This window comes from Rattus norvegicus, chromosome 4 (genome assembly GCF_021556685.1).
Source record: "Rattus norvegicus strain SHRSP/BbbUtx chromosome 4, alternate assembly SHRSP_T2T, whole genome shotgun sequence".
NCBI classification, from domain to species: domain Eukaryota; kingdom Metazoa; phylum Chordata; class Mammalia; order Rodentia; family Muridae; genus Rattus; species Rattus norvegicus.
The window spans coordinates 126,966,812-126,987,536 of NC_141537.1; the positions used below are offsets into that span (position 1 = coordinate 126,966,812).

Genomic DNA, 20,725 nt, shown 5'->3' on the forward strand with positions numbered 1-20,725 from the left:
GTGATTAGAAAAGTTAGGCAAGAAAGACTGCTGTCAGAAGTCTCTCTCTGTCTCTCTGTCTCTCTGTCTCTCTGTCTCTCTGTCTCGCTGTCTCTGTCTCTCTATCTCTGTGTCTCTATCTCTGTGTTTCTGTCTCTGTCTCTGTCTCTCTCTCTCTCTCTTTGGGTATGTGTGTGTGAGGTGCATGTGCACACGTGTGCAAGTACATGTACACATGTGTGCAAGTGCATGTACGAGTGGAGGATGACCTCAGATGTCCTTCCTCAGTACCTAGGCCGATGGATAGGGATTCCAAGGGGTTCACTAGTTCCATCCTCCCCAGAGCTGGGGTGGATGACAAGTGGGCTACACCACCACGCTTCTTTAATAGAAGTGGAAATTTAATGTATTCTTTTTGATTTTCTTTTGTTCTAAGGAAGCAACTTCCCAAACCAACAAACCGCACTTGCTGAGCAACTTACACTGCTCTCTGCACTGCTGAGCATCCTCCAGAAGGAAATTTCCTGAAATGTTTCTGGGAGACGAGGCCAGGAGGGCTTAGCCTGTTCTTTTCCAAGATCTTAAGCCATCTCACAAATTGAAACCAGTCCTTAAAAACCACATGTCGACCTTCTTTTCAAAAGCTCTCCAGTCCTGGTTTCAGAAGGCAATAGCTTCAGGAAACAGAACACCTCCTTAATATGACCTTTTCTTGTTGGAAGGAGCTGGGCTCAGGGTCTCTACAGAGAGACTTGCTGATGTATAGTCTCAACCCTGGCAAGGCAAACACTCCATGTACTGTCAGTGCCTAGAGCCAGGGTTCCCATGACTCAACTTTGTACCACAAGAAAGGCTGTGATGGATCAGCTTTAAGAATGCATTGTCTGTGAGTGTCAAAGAATGGTGATTACGTAGTATCTAGCAAGGTCAGGTTCTGGCGCAGACAAGGAAGAGCCCCACCCTTGGGCTGAAGTCATGGCAGAGGTGTCTAGTCTCCATGGAAGCATTACTCAGGTGCCTGAATCAATCTCAATTCTTCATCTGTGGCTATTGCACACCTGCTCTATGCTCCTTAGGAAGGAGTAATTCATGGGTCTCAGGTGCCAGTTATAATGACCTCTTGAAAAGGAAAGACATATTTGACCATCTAATAATTCCAGTCACAGTGAAGTCAGTGTCAGAAGATACATTCAAATGAGAACTTCAAAAGTATGGAAAGAGAAGTAAATTGTCTTCACAGCCTCCTTTGACTTACAGAACCTAACTGACTATGCAGATGCATACAGTACTCTACCTTACCCCCTCCACATTTCTCATAAGAAGTATGTGAGGTGCTTGGGGCATAGTATGACAAAGTTGCCTCATCTGCACAGGTGAGCCTCAATTGGGCCGGCCTGGGCTATTTTTCCTTTTAGGGCCATTATCTATGGCAAGACCAGATGCAGTCACTGTTGATGCCAGCTGCCAGCATCTACTTAAAAGGCAACTATAGGCATTAAAGTGTAGGACCCTGTAGGTGCTAGACTCTTCCCTACTTCAAAATACCTTTCAAAATAAAGCCTTAAGATCTTATCACAATATAATACTATAATACGGAATGTTCGCAAGTTATTCTGAAATAAAAGTCTAGAAAAAGGCAGGTTAAAAATCCAGTCCGGAGTGTATGGTTTTGCTTGGCCTGAAGCCCTTACTTGAGTGTGTCAGTTCTCCAGATTGTTCGTAGTCCCACTCGATCTACTCAGCCTGAATGGAGCTGGCTCTTCCTTAGGGTGGGACAGGGAGTCTGGAAATCCTGGGGGACAATTCTTTTGCGTGGGCCTTCTGTTGAAGTTACTGGAAGATGCTCTCATTTCCTGGGCTCTGGAGGGCAGGATTAGTAAGTGTGAAGAACAGGGAAGGGAGCAAATGCCAGTGATGTAGGAGCAGGCTGGAAGACACGTTAAAGCCCCAGTGCTAAGCCCATCTGGAGCTATTAACAGTCACTTGTGTACATAATCCAGTGTGACTCTTCTCCTTTTCACTAACACTGGGTTCAGCTGAAATTCTGTATTTACAAGTGGAATCATTTTGACTAGCCACTCAAAAAGAAGCATTGTAGTTTGTGTTTTCTATCCTGTCAGTCTCCTTCACCCTCTTCCTCTTCCTCCTCTTCTTTTCTTCTCCTCCCTCCTCCCTCCTTCGTTCTCCTCCTTCCTCCCTCATTTCTGTCATTTTCTTTGCTTATTTTTTGAATGAATATTTGTCTTGATCTACACATTTAAATACTTGTTCTCCTTGTTAATCTGACACGTACTTGAGCCTCTAGACCTTGTGCAGAAGCATGAAGTTGCTGCCTCTTGCTAATCCCCCTGCCTCCAGCCTTCTTCCTCAATAGCAGGTACTCCAGAACGATGGAAACTCTCAGGGCACCCACCCATTGTCAATTCCTCCCACACTGTCCTGTACCTGTGGGCTGCAGACCATCAGGTTTCATAAAGACTTTGGCCTGAGGTCAGCTTGGATGCCTGCCTGGTTTTTCAAAGCACTTTCCATCTACTGTCTCCAAATGCAGCATTTTCCACAAACAACTTTCTTTTTTCTTTCTTTTTTTTCTTTTTTTTTTTTTGCTTTTTCCTTTCTTTTTTTTAAGTAGAAAGATAGTCAAAGATGGGAGGATGGTCTATTAGTGATAATCCAGAGACGCAGCACAAGGATTCAATTGGCTTCCAAAGGACCATTTGGAGTGAGACTGAAATTTTAAGCTATTGTAATAACATGGGGGCAATGATAGTTCTGAGTCTTAAAGACTCAGAGGGGAAGCAGCCTTTGCTTTACCGTTAGCACAGGGAAATAGTGCAGGCTACAGAACATTCGCTACCAATTATGGCTCTAGCTCACCGTTCTTATAGCACAAAAATAACAGTGAGACTTGTTTTTCTGATCTCTCCCCAGGATTTGTGGACTATTTGTTTTTATTATCTTATAGATAAATATGAATGAAAAATCCAACATAGATGGGATTATTTTCTTTATAACAAAGAACCACCCCGGTTGTCTTTGGATGTGAATGCTGATTTTAATTTAATAAAAACTAAATCAGGCCATGCTGGAAGTTCTCATGCAAGGATATATTTACAAGGAAGGAAGTGCCATGGGTCAGAAGATAAACATAGACTTTGGAACCAAGCTTGTGGGTCATACCCACTCCTCCTCATTGTGCAAGGTGACTGCCACTAAGTGGCTTCCTCTTCCTGGATTCTAAATTACTCCCTCTGCCAAGGATACAAGAATGCCAATCCTGCCCCCATCAGAAGCTGAGGAGAAGAAGGAGATAATAAGCTTGGAAATATTTGGGTGTTCTTATAAATATAAGGAACTTCAGATAATGGGACCCCTAATTTGTTGACTACTATGAATACGCCCAATAGGTGTCATGTGTTAACCACTTCTCCCACTCACTAATGTCACAGACCTCAGCTACTCATTGCTAGTTCATTTTCAGTTCTTATAAAAAAAGACCTGGGTCCAGTTGATGTCTAAGAATGGCAGTTTACAATGGCTCAGCCTCCTGGAGCCTGGTAAGCTAGGCATGGTTCTGGCATCTTCTTGGCATCCACTGAGGGGCTACTTACTACACCAGAAAACCATGGAAGGTGTCCCCTGCTGAGACAGAGGAAGTAGGCCAGCTCTGCTCCCTCTTCTTTAATTTGTTTATTTGGGGAAGGGTGCACCACATGAGTGCGGGGAAGTCACAAGGCAGCTTGAAGGAGTTGGTTTTCCCTTTCCAGAACATAGATCCCAGGGATTAAACTCAGATTACACATCAAGGTTCAACACAGACTCCTTTACCCATATATCTCTCTTGAGAATTCTTTCTCTTCCTGTAAAACAATTAATGTCATCATTATTGACTTGATTGTATTCTAATTATTTCCCGAATGCCTCATCTCCAAATGTCACTCATAGATGGATTTGGGACAGACTATCTAACACTAGATCTTTTGGGGGCACACCTAAACTACACAAATAAGGCTTGATTTTCAGAAAAATTACAAAAATCTTACTATAAATATGTTTCACTGATTATCTGAAACTTAAAATTGAACTGAATGTGCCTTCCACATTTTGTATGGTAGTCTATTCTTTGATGGTTAGATAGGAAGGACTAGAGCAGTGGTTCTCAACCTGTGGGTCTCAACCCCTCAGGGATCAACTGACCCTTTCACGGTGGTCACCTAAGACCACCAAAAAACACAGATATTGATATTATGATTCATTACAACAGCAGAATTACAGTTATGACGTAACAATGAAAATAATTTTAGTGTTGGGGTGGTCACCACAAAATAGGAGACTGTATTAAAGCGTCCCAGATGAGGAAGGTTGAGAACCACTACATTGCACTAGTAAACCTCTTACTGACAGACACTTAAACTGTGAAGCATGGTACTATGGCCATTTAATGTCTTTTTTTGTGTTTATTAATCATTTGAGAATTTCATATATTTTGATCATATTTACCCTCTCTTCCCCAGTTCCTCCAGGGTCCCCCCACTATCAATATCCACAAACATTTTTGCCTATGAATTTTCAAAGAACCATTAATTCCAATTTGTGCAGTCTATGTATGTCTTGGGTGTACAGTCAACCTACCAGAGGCCATGCTACTAAAAAAAGCTAACTGCCCCACTGCCAGCAGTTTCCTTAGCTAGGTCAGGATTCCATGTCCATATTTCCTCTCCATACTGGGCTTGTTTCCTATTCTGGAGGCTTCCTCTTCACCCACATTTTGCCATACTTTGCTGAATGGATGCTTTTTTAGTTCATGAGGTTCCATTTGTTGTTGGTCTAAATGCCCGTGTATGAGGGTCTTGCTCCAAAAGTCCTTTCCTGTGAACATGGATGAAGTATATTTCCTACATTCTCCTCTACCTGATTCAGAGTATCAGGTCTTATGTTGGGGTCCTTGAATTTGGAGTTGGGTTATGTGCAGGTTTCATTCTTCTTCATGGGGCTGTCCAGTTTGACTAGCACTATTTGTCGCAGATGATGTCTTTTCTATACTATATGTTGTTGGTTTCTTTGTCAAAAATCAGGTTGCTTTAGGAGCATGGCCTTCTATATGTGTCCTCAATTACATCCCGTTGATCAATGAGCCTGTTTTTATGCCAGTACCATGCTGATTTTATTACTATATCTCTGAACCACAACTTGAAATCTAAGGTAAGGATCCCTCCAACAATTATTTGCTAAGGATTGTTTTGGCTACCTGTTTGGTTTCAGACTGAGTTGCATATTTTTCATATCAAAGTAGAACTGGCCTCCAAGTTTTCCCAGCATCCCTCAGTCCCTACTTGGCATACCCTGTCCCCAACCCTGAACTTTTTTGGTTTGGCTTCCCTTCCCTCAGAGTCTCTTCCATTTATCATCCAGATATTCTGGCTCCCTCTTTCTTTCCTCCTGCTCCCCCTTTCTTCTCTTCTTTCTCTGTGCAGACTCTTTCTCTCTCCTCCCCTTTCTTTCCCTTCCCATGGCTACATCCTTGGCCTCAGTCCTTGGGGTCAGTCTCCGCACATCCGCCTCCCTATGGTGACTTTCCTGGCATCTGTCCCTGAGGCCAGTGGACTCATGAAAGAGCAGCTTTCCAATAAACCTGCATTTAATATCATCGAATCTGGCTTGAATTGGCCCATTTCACCCACAGAGAAATACCTTACTACTACCCTTGGTATTTTGTGTTTCCATTCGAAGTTTAAGATTAGTTTCTCAATGTCTGTGAAGATATGCATTGAAATTTTGATGAAAATTGCACTGAGTCTATAGATCATTTTGGGTAAGATGATCATTTTCACGATATTCTATAAATCTAGAAGTCTTTCTATTATTTGGTGTCTTCAGGTTTTTTATTCACTGTCTAAAATCTTTTATTATGTTTTTCACTACATGATGAAATTTACTTCCACATATATGGGAATATATTTGTACATATTTATTTATATATATTATTTATATATTATATTATATATTACTTATATATATATTATATTTACTTTTATATATTATATAATATGTATATTTATTCTTTATTTATTTGTACATTTATTATATATTATTATGTCATATAACATATTATATATCATTATAATATGTATTTCTATATTTTTTCATTCAACTCTAAGAATTTTTAAACTTCCTTCTTGATTGCTTTCTTTGCTCTATTAACATTTGGTAGTATGTTGCTTAGTTTCTGTGAGTTTGTGTACTCTTTGTAGTTGCTATTGTTGTTGATATCCAGCTTTATTCCATTGTGTTCAGACAGAATGCAGGATATGATTTCAGCTTTCCCATATTTGTTTAGACTTGCCTTATATCCTAATATGTGGTTAAATTTGGAGAAAGTTCCAGGGGCTCCTGCTGAGAATATCCTGTATTCTTTAGAGCTTGGTTGGAAATTTCTGTAGATATCAGTTAGATCTATTTGATTTATGGTGTAATTTAACTCCAGAGTTTCTGTTTAGTTTTTTTCCAGATGACCTTTTCATTGGTAAGAATAAAGTCCTGAGGTCATTCACTATCAATATGTTGTGTTTAACCTGTAGTTTTAGATATAATAGTTCTTTTATAAAACTGGGTGCATTTGTGTTTTGAGCGTATATGTTTAGGATTGAAACATGCTGTGGGTAGATTTCTCTTTACTGGGCATGAAGTGATCCTCTATATCATTTTAACTAGTGGTTATTTGACATGTATTTTGTTGGATATTGGAATAGCTGTACCTGCTTGTTTCTTAGTTTCATGAAATGCTTTGCCCTCTCTTTTTACCCTGAGGTGGTATCACTTTTGATGGTGAGGTATGGTCGTTGGAGGCAACAAAAAGATGGATCCTGTTTTCTAATCAATATTGGTCTGTATTTCTTTATTGGGGAAATGATGCAGTTACCATTGGAGACCTATTATTGAATAATGTGTGCTAATTCTTGTTGTTTTGTTGTGGTGAGTTTTTAGATCTCATTTTATAATTGTGGAAATTCATTTAAAAATATTTATTTACTTTTATTTTATGTATACCTGAACCCCAGTTCTGGGATGAGTGAGGTGTAGACAGGTAGATACCTGGGATTTACTGGCTAGCCAGTCTAGTGGGACTCCAATTTTAGTGAAATATTGTTTCAAAAAATAGAGAGCAAAGCAACTGAAGAAGACATTATGCTGGATAGTTTGATGTCAACTTGACACATGCTAAAGTCACCCAAGAGAGGGAAGCCAAATTAAGAAAATACCTCCATATGATCAACTTGTAGGCAAACCTTTAAGGAATTTTTATAATCTGTGATTGATGGAGGAGGACCCAGCTCATTGGGGATGATGCCATCCCTGGTGGTCCTGGATTCTCTAACGAGGCAGGGTGAGCAGGTCAGGATGAGCAACTTAGTAAGCGACAGTCGTCCACTGGCCTCTGCATCAGTTCTTCCCTTGATGTTCCTACCATATGAATTCCTCTCCTCACTGCTTTTGATGATGAACTGTTATGCTGTTATGTGGAACTCTGTGTGTGTGTGTGTGTGTGTGTGTGTGTGTGTGTGTGAGAGAGAGAGAGAGAGAGAGAGAGAGAGAGAGAGAGAGAGAGAGAGAGACATGGTGTCCGTGAAATCCAGAAGAGTCATCAGAACCATGGAACTGGAGTTATGGACATTTGTAGGCCACCATGTAGGTGATAGAAACTATAAATCTCTTCAGAGTGAAGTATCTCTTCCAATAGCCACTGTAGACTTGACTTAGTGGTCATCAATTCCTCAAACCTGTTTTTGTCATGGAAAGGTTCCCTTTCTCTTTCTTTTATGGCTTATAGTTTTGCATAAGGAAGTTTAGGCTGGCATTTGTGGTCTTTTGTAACTTGTACAACATCCCTGAAGCCCTCTGACTTTCAGGTCTCTATTAAAAGATCAGTTGCTGTTCTGATGGATCTTTATATGAGACTTGCTCTTTCTTGAAGCTTTCAATATCCTTTCTTTGTCCGATATATTTAGTGTTTGGGCTTTTGTATGATGAGAGGGTTTTCATTTCTGAGCCTATTTGTTGTTCTATATGCCTCTTGCATATGTTTATTTAATTAAAAAGAAAACTGAACCTCAGAGTCATTAAGTTATTTTCTCAAAGACACAAGAAAAACAACCAATCAGAATATCCCACTTTAGTCTCTAGTATAAGAGCCATACTATTGCAAATAATTCAAATGAAGATTTTGTGTATGTATGTGTAGTATGTGCATGTGCTCATGTGTGCACTGTACATGTGTAAGTATGCATGTGTATGTGTTAGTGTGTGTGTGTGTGTGTGTGTGTGTGTGTGTGTGTGTATGAAGAGGTCAGAGGTCAATATCAGGTTTTTTTTTCCAATTGCTTTTTACCTTAGATTTTGACACAGGGTTTCTCCTTGAACTTGGAGTTCATCAATTCCACTAATCTGGGTAGTCAATGACCTCCAGGATCCGTCTCTACCCTACCTGTCTCCAACTCTGAAATTACATTATTATGTCTGCCTTTTGAAATTCAGGTTTTAAATTAAGGAACCAATGCTGGAGAGATTGTGCAGCAGTTCAGAGCCCTTGTCGCTCTTCCAGAGAGCCTGGGTTTGATTCCCAGAACCCACACAACAGTTCACAACTGCCTATAACTCCAATCCCAGGGAATCTGATGCCTTCCTTCTACAAGCCGCTGAAAGCAATGGGCATGCTTGTGGTACACAGACACACATGCAGACAAAAATGTATACATAGATAATATTATTTTAAAGTTAGTAAAATTAAGATACTCTAGAACCTAATTAAATTTCTGTTAATAACAAGACAGACATACACTAAAGCTTATGGCAGTCACACAGAACCATAACCTAGTCAAAATGGAAATAAAAGGCAGAAGGAGAAATGGACTTCAGACTCAATAATACATTTAAAATGCTAAGATCATACATATTTGCTTTATTCCTGACTCAAGTGATATTTCTCTAGTGATAAAGTTTTTATTCATTTGTCTAGACAGTTCACACTCACCAATTTTTATTGCTTAGATATCTTAGTAAGAATTTATCATTGCAAAAAATAGTCAACAGGAAAGTGGAAAAACTGAGGATATAGAAATAAGTCAATTTTACAAGTTCTAATTCCAGCTAACAAGAAACAGAGCTGAGCTCAGCCTTAAAAGAACTCCTCAACTTGTCCTTATGACACACACAGTGCAACATGATGTTTCAGACATTACAAGTCAAACTTAGAGGGGTTTCCCTTTGATTCTGAGAATGACTGCAGAATCCTTCTATTTCCATATTGTAGAGAGCCAGTACTGGTCTATTTCAGCTCATCTCCTGAAGCAAGTCTATTTTCTCCTCCAAGGTCAACTTCTGCTTAGTACCCCTCCCCATTTTAGCAGCTTCTATGACAACATTGTATAGTTACCATAACAACACTGCATGATTCTCAGTGCACAATGTGTGGTTAGTGTTACTTTATGAGGACTGCTTGGAAAGTTCCAGAAACAGAGTTCATCAGAGACTTGGTACTTCACAAGCTACAGAGCAATCTGTTTTGTAAAAAGTCCTAGAGTTCTCTGCCACCAAGCCAGTTGGGAAGCCACCAATTCCCCTAATTGTGACGGTCTTTTGCTTCCCAGAAAAAGCAAACTACATTTTTTTCCATGCCAAGAACGAAGTAAAAGGCCTACTTCTACCTGAGGAATTAGGTCTCAGAAAATGTGCTTTTCCCTGCATAGTGACTGTGTCATATGTGGGAGACCTGGGTCATGACACAGTGCAGATTTAGAGATTCACACTGGCTTCCAAGTCTGAAAACCAAGAGCAGTTGCTTCACCCTTTTCTGATCCTAAATCTCCTCCCATCCCCCTTCTAATTCCAGGTCACAGAACAAGTAGGTCCTCTTTTTCTCAAGAACAAAACTTAAAGTCATGGGAACAAGCCAAAAGCATTGCTGGGAACATTAATCAGGAGACCATGAATGAACTGAGTCAGGTATGAGTACTGCAAATCTGAGTAAGAGGGAAAAGGAAGGGACCATTGCCCTTTGGGTGTACTTATTTCTAAGAAATAAGGCCCAGCAAATTTTATGAATAACACTCCCACAATGTACTACCATCAGACAATTTAAGAAGGCAAAACATACCTTGAGAGAAAGGACTCATTGGAAATAGTAGAGCAAAACCATAGTCAGCAAGGGTAGGTGGTTGGAGGGTGCTGAGCAGAACCCATTGGACCAACAGTGTCAACTAACCTGGACCTCTGGGAGTTCCCAGAGACTAACCCACCAACAAAAGGGTATGCGCTGTCTAGTCTGAGGACCCCTGCACATACTTAGCAGAGGACCGACTGCCTTGTTTGGCCCGAGTAGGAGAAGATGTATCTAAAGAGACTTGCTACCCTAAAGAAGGAGAATGCCGGGGGGAGGGGGGACCCTCTCAAAGGTGAAGGGGATGAGGGATGGTGGATGGGGCCGGAAACTCTGGAAGGGGGGACCAGAAGGGAGGGCCACATTTGGGATGTAAATAAATAAAATAATTAATTTTTTAAAAAGAATACTCATTTTGGGGCAGAAAAGTATGAGCACCTCACAGGTAAGTCATAGGGAATTGGGATTTGCTCCAAAGAGAAACAGTTCTGGAGAGTGAGGTAGACGGTGGCTGAGTTTTGCTGTACAGCTGCTGAAGACTAAAACAGAACTCAACTCTTACCAGTTCTATGGCACTAGACAAGATACTTGACTTCTCCAAGATGCCAACATTATCTATAAAGCAGAGACGCTAACAGTAGTCCTCACATGATATTGTTTTTTAGAATTGGGGAAGATAATCTTGCATCTAAATAACTCAGTAAATGTAAGGTCACTGTCGTCAAGTAAATATCTTTGTACTGCTGAGATTTTTATAGTTACAGATTACCATTAAATGATCTTGTTTATACAAACAAAATTTTCCTTATGCATACATGTTTACTTATACAAAGGAAATGCAAACATAAAACTTTGAAAGATATAAATACTAAACTATTAATCATAGTGGCTTCTAGCTGTCATAGATTTATTCTCTTTATAATAATATTTTATTTTAAAAAAGGGAAATGGAAAAGTATAAAAGGAATAGATTAAACCACTCTGACCTTGAAGCATAGGTTTCAGTCTAACCTAGGCTAGCTATTGGAAAGGATCAGATAACCCAAACAAAAGTCACTCTAAATGCAAAACTCTAAAAACGAACAAACAAACAAAAAAACCAAACAACAACAAAATCAAAACAAACACAAAACAAAGTGGCAAAATAGAAAATGGAAAGAAAAAGAGGGACAGAGGGAGACAGTGCTCTGTGGCACGAGATGAGGCCGTGTGAAACAGGAACACACACATCCATTCTTTATGCCAAGAGTAGGTAAGAAGAAGGAAGAACAGCTAACACTAAAGATGTTGAAATAACCTTCATGGAGACCAAAAATTCCATAAGCTTCATAATACACATTACAGTTTAATTGAAGTTCTCCTCTCCAGAGGGATAATGCTCCCAGAAACTATTGCTTATAAAGCAGAAAGCCCAGTTGCAGGGACACAAAGGCACCATTGACTGAGGTATTCTAGGAACCAAAAATTAATTATGAAAAATATAAAGACCAGCTTGCTGGTGAGATTGAGGTCATTGAAACTATTGTTTGACCTGAAAAACTGATTTTAATTGAATAGAATTCATTGCATTAGTCAAGTTGTGAAGAGTATTCAAAGTTTGAGTTTCCAATCAATATTAAACAAATGTTGTCATTATTATTGTTCACACAACTCAGTGACTCCAAGGCCTTGAACCTGCTAGGCAATCATTCACCTACTGAGCTAATTTCTCAGTTCCCACAGAATGCCTTTCCATTTTTTCCTGGTCCCGAATATTGAACTCAGGCCCTTAAGCCCGCTAGTCAAGTGCTGTACCATTGAGGCACAGTTCTGTATTTATTTTCAGAAGTTTTCCAAAGAGACTGTTGACAAAGTATGAAGTATTGAAAATTATATCTACTATAATATTTTAATTTCTTCCCGAAACCATGAGCTTAAGGTTCTGAAGCTACTTTTAGGGGCTGTAGAAACCTGTCCCTACCTAGTAATAAAGGCCTCAGCTTCTTTCTACATGGACCTCTCCATAGAACCAGTTCATCTTTGTTGTCAACTTAAAAGGCTCTAGAATCATCTAGAACAGTGTTTCTCACGATCTCTAGTCCCATTGGAAAATGCTGATATTTATATTACTATTCACAAGAGTAGTAAAATTACAATTATGAAGTAGCAGCAAAAATAATCTTTATGATCAGAGGTCACCACAATGGGAGGAACTATATAAAAGTCATGATATTAGAAGATTGAGAAGCACTGATCTAGAAAATAAACCACCAGGCAAGCCTGTGATGGATTATTTAGATTAGGTCACCCTGGATGGCACCATTCCATGGGCAGGGATGCTGGACTGAGCAAAAAGGGTGAAGAGAGCTAAGCATTATCACGTTTTGCTTCCAACCGTGTACACAATGTGACCTGCTACAATGACCTCACAATGATAGAGGACAGTACCCTCCTACTGGAAGTCAGAAGAAACTCTTCAGTGAGTTGTTTCATTGGGTATTTTGTCACAGCAGTGAGATAAAAAGACAGCTCCCATACCTCCTGTGTTTTCTAGCAAGATAGCTGGATTTGGCCAAAACATAGTCTCTAAAGTAGGACTTCCTAAACATTTCCACTCATTTCCACTCATGACCCCTTTATACAAGACCTTTATATATTATCCTGTGTGTGTGTGTGTGTATGTGTGTGTGTGTGTGTGTGTGAGAGAGAGAGAGAGAGAGAGAGAGAGGTAAACCAAACATTTGCTGATAATAACTATACATTTATTTAAAGATGATTATTTTATACACATGCAATTTCCATGAATAACTGGCAGTATAAGTTGTAGATCCTCAGCAGTTTTCAGAGCTGTCAATGTTGATTTTGTGATTATCAACACTGAGCAAGTTTCTCATAACCATGCAGCACAAGGCAGCAGAAGCAGATTTAAGATCACTTCAGAAGTTGTTGAAAATTCTGTCTTAATCCCAAAGCAAAGTTCGCTGGATGTTTTTGTTCGTTTGCTCTGAATAATACACAAGTCAGCAACTAGACCAGTGTTATTCAAAAGCAAAAATTCTAATATAAGACAATCCAAGGATAGATTCATTTGATACTTACATGCTGGGGAGTGACGGTTGGAAAATGTTAGAAATCTTTGTTTTCCAAAATTAAACCATTATATTTCCATAAAGGCAGCTCATGATGTACAGTAGGCTGGAATCTGAGATTGTTTGCAGTGTGGGGCTTGGGACACGCAGAGAACGAAGAACAGGTTTCGTGAATTCAAGGCCACAATGACATCACAAGACACCAACGGTAAAACCTGCTAGAAGTACTTCAGGTTCATTTTGTGTTTGATTCTGAATCAACCTTTTGCCATTGTGTGTCCAGAACCCCTTTAGTGTTAATTTTTTTTTGTGACCTCCTCATTCAGTTATGAAACACTGTATGTGATTTAAGAAACTAGCCTCCGGAAGACGCAGACATGGGTTGTAATGCCTTTAAGGACTTAGTTATTTCATTGCTGTGGCAAAATTACATAAATGAAGCAACTTAAGAAAAAAAAGATTAATTTTGCTTCACAATTTTAGAGATTTCATATGAAGAGGCAGAGAGAGAGAGAGAGAGAGAGAGAGAGAGAGAGAGAGAGAGAGAGAAACAGATAGACAGAGACAGAGGGAAAGGACAGAGGGACAGAGGGACAAAGACAGAGAGGCAGACAGCAAGACACAGAGACAGAGTCATGGGAAAGAGACAGAGAGACAGAGATTGAATGATTACATGCATGAGTTGGATCTCTCTGCCTCTGTCTCTCTCTGTCTCTTTGTCTCTGTCTCTGACTCTCCCCCACAACCCCCATGTTTAGTTTTTTTTTTTTTTTTACTGTTTTTTTTTTTTTTTTTTTTTTATTAACTTGAGTATTTCTTATATACATTTCGAGTGTTATTCCCTTTCCCGGTTTCCGGGCAAACATCCCCCTCCCCCCTCCCCTTCCTTATGGGTGTTCCCCTCCCAACCCTCCCCCCATTGCCGCCCTCCCCCCATAGACTAGTTCACTGGGGGTTCAGTCTTAGCAGGACCCAGGGCTTCCCCTTCCACTGGTGCTCTTACTAGGATATTCATTGCTACCTATGGGGTCAGAGTCCAGGGTCAGTCCATGTATAGTCTTTAGGTAGTGGCTTAGTCCCTGGAAGCTCTGGTTGCTTGGCATTGTTGTACTTTTGGGGTCTCGAGCCCCTTCAAGCTCTTCCAGTTCTTTCTCTGATTCCTTCAATAGGGGACCTATTCTCAGTTCAGTGGTTTGCTGCTGGCATTCGCCTCTATATTTGCTGTATTCTGGCTGTGTCTCTCAGGAGCGATCTACATCCGGCTCCTGTCGGTCTGCACTTCTTTGCTTCATCCATCTTGTCTAATTGGGTGGCTGTATATGTATGGGCCACATGTGGGGCAGGCTCTGAATGGGTGTTCCTTCAGTCTCTGTTTTAATCTTTGCCTCTCCCTTCCCTGCCAAGGGTATTCTTTTTCCTCATTTAAAGAAGGAGTGAAGCATTCACATTTTGATCATCCGTCTTGAGTTTCGTTTGTTCTAGGGATCTAGGGTAATTCAAGCATTTGGGCTAATAGCCACTTATCAATGAGTGCATACCATGTATGTCTTTCTGTGATTGGGTTAGCTCACTCAGGATGATATTTTCCAGTTCCAACCATTTGCCTACGAATTTCATAAACTCGTTGTTTTTGATAGCTGAGTAATATTCCATTGTGTAGATGTACCACATTTTCTGTATCCATTCCTCTGTTGAAGGGCATCTGGGTTCTTTCCATTTTCTGGCTATTATAAATAAGGCTGCGATGAACATAGTGGAGCACGTGTCTCTTTTATATGTTGAGGCATCTTTTGGGTATATGCCCAAGAGAGGTATAGCTGGATCCTCAGGCAGTTCAATGTCCAATTTTCTGAGGAACCTCCAGACTGATTTCCAGAATGGTTTTACCAGTCTGCAATCCCACCAACAATGGAGGAGTGTTCCTCTTTCTCCACATCCTCGCCAGCATCTGCTGTCACCTGAGTTTTTGATCTTAGCCAATCGCACTGGTGTGAGGTGAAATCTCAGGGTTGTTTTGATTTGCATTTCCCTTATGACTAAAGATGTTGAACATTTCTTTAGGTGTTTCTCAGCCATTCGGCATTCCTCAGCTGTGAATTCTTTGTTTAGCTCTGAACCCCATTTTTTAATAGGGTTATTTGTTTCCCTGCGGTCTAACTTCTTGAGTTCTTTGTATATTTTGGAAATAAGGCCTCTATCTGTTGTAGGATTGGTAAAGATCTTTTCCCAATCTGTTGGTTGCCGTTTTGTCCTAACCACAGTGTCCTTTGCCTTACAGAAGCTTTGCAGTTTTATGAGATCCCATTTGTCGATTCTTGATCTTAGAGCATAAGCCATTGGTGTTTTGTTCAGGAAATTTTTTCCAGTGCCCATGTGTTCCAGATGCTTCCCTAGTTTTTCTTCTATTAGTTTGAGTGTGTCTGGTTTGATGTGGAGGTCCTTGATCCACTTGGACTTAAGCTTTGTACAGGGTGATAAGGATGGATCGATCTGCATTCTTCTACATGTTGCCCTCCAGTTGAACCAGCACCATTTGCTGAAAATGCTATCTTTTTTCCATTGGATGGTTTTGGCTCCTTTGTCAAAAATCAAGTGACCATAGGTGTGTGGGTTCATTTCTGGGTCTTCAATTCTATTCCATTGGTCTATCTGTCTGTCTCTGTACCAATACCATGCAGTTTTTATCACTATTGCTCTGTAATACTGCTTGAGTTCAGGGATAGTGATTCCCCCTGAAGTCCTTTTATTGTTGAGGATAGCTTTAGCTATCCTGGGTTTTTTGTTATTCCAGATGAATTTGCAAATTGTTCTGTCTAACTCTTTGAAGAATTGGATTGGTATTTTGATGGGGATTGCATTGAATCTGTAGATTGCTTTTGGTAAAATGGCCATTTTTACCATATTAATCCTGCCAATCCATGAGCATGGGAGATCTTTCCATCTTCTGAGGTCTTCTTCAATTTCTTTCCTCAGTGTCTTGAAGTTCTTATTGTACAGATCTTTTACTTGCTTGGTTAAAGTCTCACCGAGGTACTTTATATTATTTGGGTCTATTATGAAGGGTGTCGTTTCCCTAATTTCTTTCTCGGCTTGTTTCTCTTTTGTATAGAGGAAGGCAACTGATTTATTTGAGTTAATTTTATACCCAGCCACTTTGCTGAAGTTGTTCATCAGCTTTAGTAGTTCTCTGGTGGAACTTTTGGGATCACTTAAATATACTATCATGTCATCTGCAAATAGTGATATTTTGACCTCTTCTTTTCCGATCTGCATCCCTTTGATCTCCTTTTGTTGTCTGATTGCTCTGGCTAGAACTTCAAGAACTATATTGAATAAGTAGGGAGAGAGTGGGCAGCCTTGTCTAGTCCCTGATTTTAGTGGGATTGCTTCAAGTTTCTCTCCATTTAGTTTAATGTTAGCAACTGGTTTGCTGTATATGGCTTTTACTATGTTTAGGTATGGGCCTTGAATTCCTATTCTTTCCAGGACTTTTATCATGAAGGGGTGTTGAATTTTGTCAAATGCTTTCTCAGCATCTAATGAAATGATCATGTGGTTCTGTTCTTTCAGTTTGTTTATATAATGGATCACGTTGATGGTTTTCCGTATATTAAACCATCCCTGCATGCCTGGGATGAAGCCTACTTGATCATGGTGGATGATTGTTTTGATGTGCTCTTGAATTCGGTTTGCCAGAATTTTATTGAGTATTTTTGCGTCGATATTCATAAGGGAAATTGGTCTGAAGTTCTCTTTCTTTGTTGTGTCTTTGTGTGGTTTAGGTATAAGAGTAATTGTGGCTTCATAGAAGGAATTCGGTAGGGCTCCATCTGTTTCAATTTTGTGGAATAGTTTGGATAATATTGGTATGAGGTCTTCTATGAAGGTTTGATAGAATTCTGCACTAAACCCGTCTGGACCTGGGCTCTTTTTGGTTGGGAGACCTTTAATGACTGCTTCTATTTCCTTAGGAGTTATGGGGTTGTTTAACTGGTTTATCTGTTCCTGATTTAACTTCGATACCTGGTATCTGTCTAGGAAATTGTCCATTTCCTGAAGATTTTCAAATTTTGTTGAATATAGGTTTTTATAGTAAGATCTGATGATTTTTTGAATTTCCTCCGAATCTGTAGTTATGTCTCCCTTTTCATTTCTGATTTTGTTAATTTGGACACACTCTCTGTGTCCTCTCGTTAGTCTGGCTAAGGGTTTATCTATCTTGTTGATTTTCTCAAAGAACCAACTTTTGGTTCTGTTGATTCTTTCTATGGTCCTTTTTGTTTCTACTTGGTTGATTTCAGCTCTGAGTTTGATTATTTCCTGCCTTCTACTCCTCCTGGGTGTATTTGCTTCTTTTTGTTCTAGAGCTTTTAGGTGTGCTGTCAAGCTGCTGACATATGCTCTTTCCTGTTTCTTTCTGCAGGCACTCAGCGCTATGAGTTTTCCTCTTAGCACAGCTTTCATTGTGTCCCATAAGTTTGAGTATGTTGTATCTTCATTTTCATTAAATTCTAAAAAGTTTTTAATTTCTTTCTTTATTTCTTCCTTGACCAGGTTATCATTGAGTAGAGCATTGTTCAATTTCCACGTATATGTGGGCATTCTTCCCTTATTGTTATTGAAGACCAGTTTTAGGCCGTGGTGGTCCGATAGCACGCATGGGATTATTTCTATCTTTCTGTACCTGTTGAGGCCCGTTTTTTGACCAATTATATGGTCAATTTTGGAGAAAGTACCATGAGGAGCTGAGAAGAAGGTATATCCTTTTGCTTTAGGATAGAATGTTCTATAAATATCCGTTAAGTCCATTTGGCTCATGACTTCTCTTAGTCTGTCTACATCACTGTTTAATTTCTGTTTCCATGATCTGTCCATTGATGAGAGTGGGGTGTTGAAATCTCCCACTATTATTGTGTGAGGTGCAATGTGTGTTTTGAGCTTTAGTAAGGTTTCTTTTACATATGTAGGTGCCCTTGTATTTGGGGCATAGATATTTAGGATTGAGAGTTCATCTTGGTTGATTTTTCCTTTGATGAATATGAAGTGTCCTTCCTTATCTTTTTTGATGACTTTTAGTTGGAAATTGATTTTATTTGATATTAGAATGGCTACTCCAGCTTGCTTCTTCTGACCATTTGCTTGGAAAGTTGTTTTCCAGCCTTTCACTCTGAGGTAGTGTCTGTCTTTGTCTCTGAGGTGTGTTTCCTGTAGGCAGCAGAATGCAGGGTCCTCGTTGCGTATCCAGTTTGTTAATCTATGTCTTTTTATTGGGGAGTTGAGGCCATTGATATTGAGAGATATTAAGGAATAGTGATTATTGCTTCCCGTTATATTCATATTTGATGTGAGGTTATGTTTGTGTGCTTTCATTCTCTTTGTTTTGTTGCCAAGACGATTAGTTTCTTGCTTCTTCTAGGGTATAGCTTGCCTCCTTATGTTGGGCTTTACCATTTATTATCCTTTGTAGTGCTGGATTTGTCGAAAGATATTGTGTAAATTTGGTTTTGTCATGGAATATCTTGGTTTCTCCATCAATGTTAATTGAGAGTTTTGCTGGATACAGTAATCTGGGCTGGCATTTGTGTTCTCTTAGGGTCTGTATAACATCAGTCCAGGATCTTCTGGCCTTCATAGTTTCTGGCGAGAAGTCTGGTGTGATTCTGATAGGTCTCCCTTTATATGTTACTTGACCTTTTTCCCTTACTGCTTTTAATATTCTTTCTTTATTTTGTGCGTTTGGTGTTTTGACAATTATGTGACGGGAGGTGTTTCTTTTCTGGTCCAATCTATTTGGAGTTCTGTAGGCTTCCTGTATGTCTATGGGTATCTCTTTTTTTAGGTTAGGGAAGTTTTCTTCTATGATTTTGTTGAAGATATTTACTGGTCCTTTGAGCTGGGAGTCTTCACTCTCTTCTATACCTATTATCCTTAGGTTTGATCTTCTCATTGAGTCCTGGATTTCCTGTATGTTTTGGACCAGTAGCTTTTTCCGCTTTACATTATCTTTGACAGTTGAGTCAATGATTTCTATGGAATCTTCTGCTCCTGAGATTCTCTCTTCCATCTCTTGTATTCTGTTGGTGAAGCTTGTATCTACAGCTCCTTGTCTCTTCTTTTGGTTTTCTATATCCAGGGTTGTTTCCATGTGTTCTTTCTTGATTGCTTCTATTTCCATTTTTAATTCCTTCAACTGTTTGATTGTGTTTTCCTGGAATTCTTTCAGGGATTTTTGCGATTCCTCTCTGAAGGCTTTTACTTGTTTATTAATGTTTTCCTGTGCTTCCCTAAGTGTGTTCAGGTCTTTCCTGAAGTCCTCCAGCATCATGATCAAATATGATTTTGAAACTACATCTTGCTTTTCTGGTGTGTTTGGATATTCCATGTTTGTTTTGGTGGGAGAATTGGGCTCCGATGATGGCATGTAGTCTTGGTTTCTGTTGCTTGGGTTCCTGCGCTTGCCTCTCGCCATCAGATTATCTCTAGTGTTACTTTGTTCTGCTATTTCTGACAGTGGCTAGACTGTCCTATAAGCCTGTGTGTCAGGAGTGCTGTAGACCTGTTTTCCTCTCTTTCAGTCAGTTATGGGGACAGAGTGTTCTGCTTTCGGGCGTCTAGTTTTTCCTCTCTACAGGTCTTCAGCTGTTCCTGTGGGCCTGTGTCTTGAGTTCACCAGGCAGCTTTCTTGCAGCAGAAAATTTGGTCTTACCTGTGGTCCCGAGGCTCAGGTTTGCTCGTGGGGTGCTGTCCAGGGGCTCTCTGCAGCGGCAGCAACCAGGAAGACCTGTGCCGCCCCTTCCGGGAGCTTCAGTGCACCAGGGTTCCAGATGGTCTTTGGCTTTTTCCTCTGGCGTCCGAGATGTGTGTGCAGGGAGCAGTCTCTTCTGGTTTCCCAGGCCTGTCTGCCTCTCTGAAGGTTTAGCTCTCCCTCCCACGGGATTTGGGTGCAGAGAACTGCTTATCCGGTCTGTTTCCTTCAGGGTCCGGCGGTGTCTCTGGCAGGGGTCCTGCCGCTCCTGGGCCCTCCCCCACGGGAGCCCAGAGGCCTTATACAGTTTCCTCTTGGGCCAGGGATGTGGGCAGGGGTGAGCAGTGTTGGTGGTCTCTTCCGCTCTGCAGCCTCAGGAGTGCCCACCTGACCAGGCGGTTGGGTCTCTCTCTCACCGGGTCTGGGAGCAGAGAGCTGCTGCGGGCCGGGATCCGCGGGTGTGGGACTTCCGGTAAACACAGAACGTGCCCGGTTCTAGAGAAATTCTGCTTCCGTGTGTCCCAAGCTCACCAGGCAGCTTTCTTGCAGCAGAAAATTTGGTCTTACCTGTGGTCCCGAGGCTCAAGTTCGCTCGTGGGGTGCTGCCCAGGGGCTCTGTGCAGCGGCAGCAACCAGGAAGACCTGTGCCGCCCCTTCCGGGAGCTTCAGTGCACCAGGGTTCCAGATGGTCTTTGGCTTTTTCCTCTGGCGTCCGAGATGTGTGTGCAGGGAGCAGTCTCTTCTGGTTTCCCAGGCCTGTCTGCCTCTCTGAAGGTTTAG

The 20,725-nt window shown here is 40.6% G+C and overlaps 1 long non-coding RNA gene across 43 annotated transcripts in view; it reads left to right on the forward strand.

Moving 5' to 3' along the window:
• Window positions 1–20,725, forward strand: part of LOC102555978 (uncharacterized) — a 310,738-nt gene that overhangs the window by 263,171 nt on the left and 26,842 nt on the right. For 15 of the 43 annotated variants that reach the window (XR_015686868.1, XR_015686864.1, XR_015686861.1 and 12 more), the window contains one exon: window positions 9,866–9,978. The exons of the other annotated variants lie outside the window; for them this stretch is intronic. This is a non-coding gene — a long non-coding RNA (uncharacterized LOC102555978). The remainder of the gene's footprint in view (window positions 1–9,865; window positions 9,979–20,725) is intronic. 43 annotated transcript variants of the gene reach the window in all.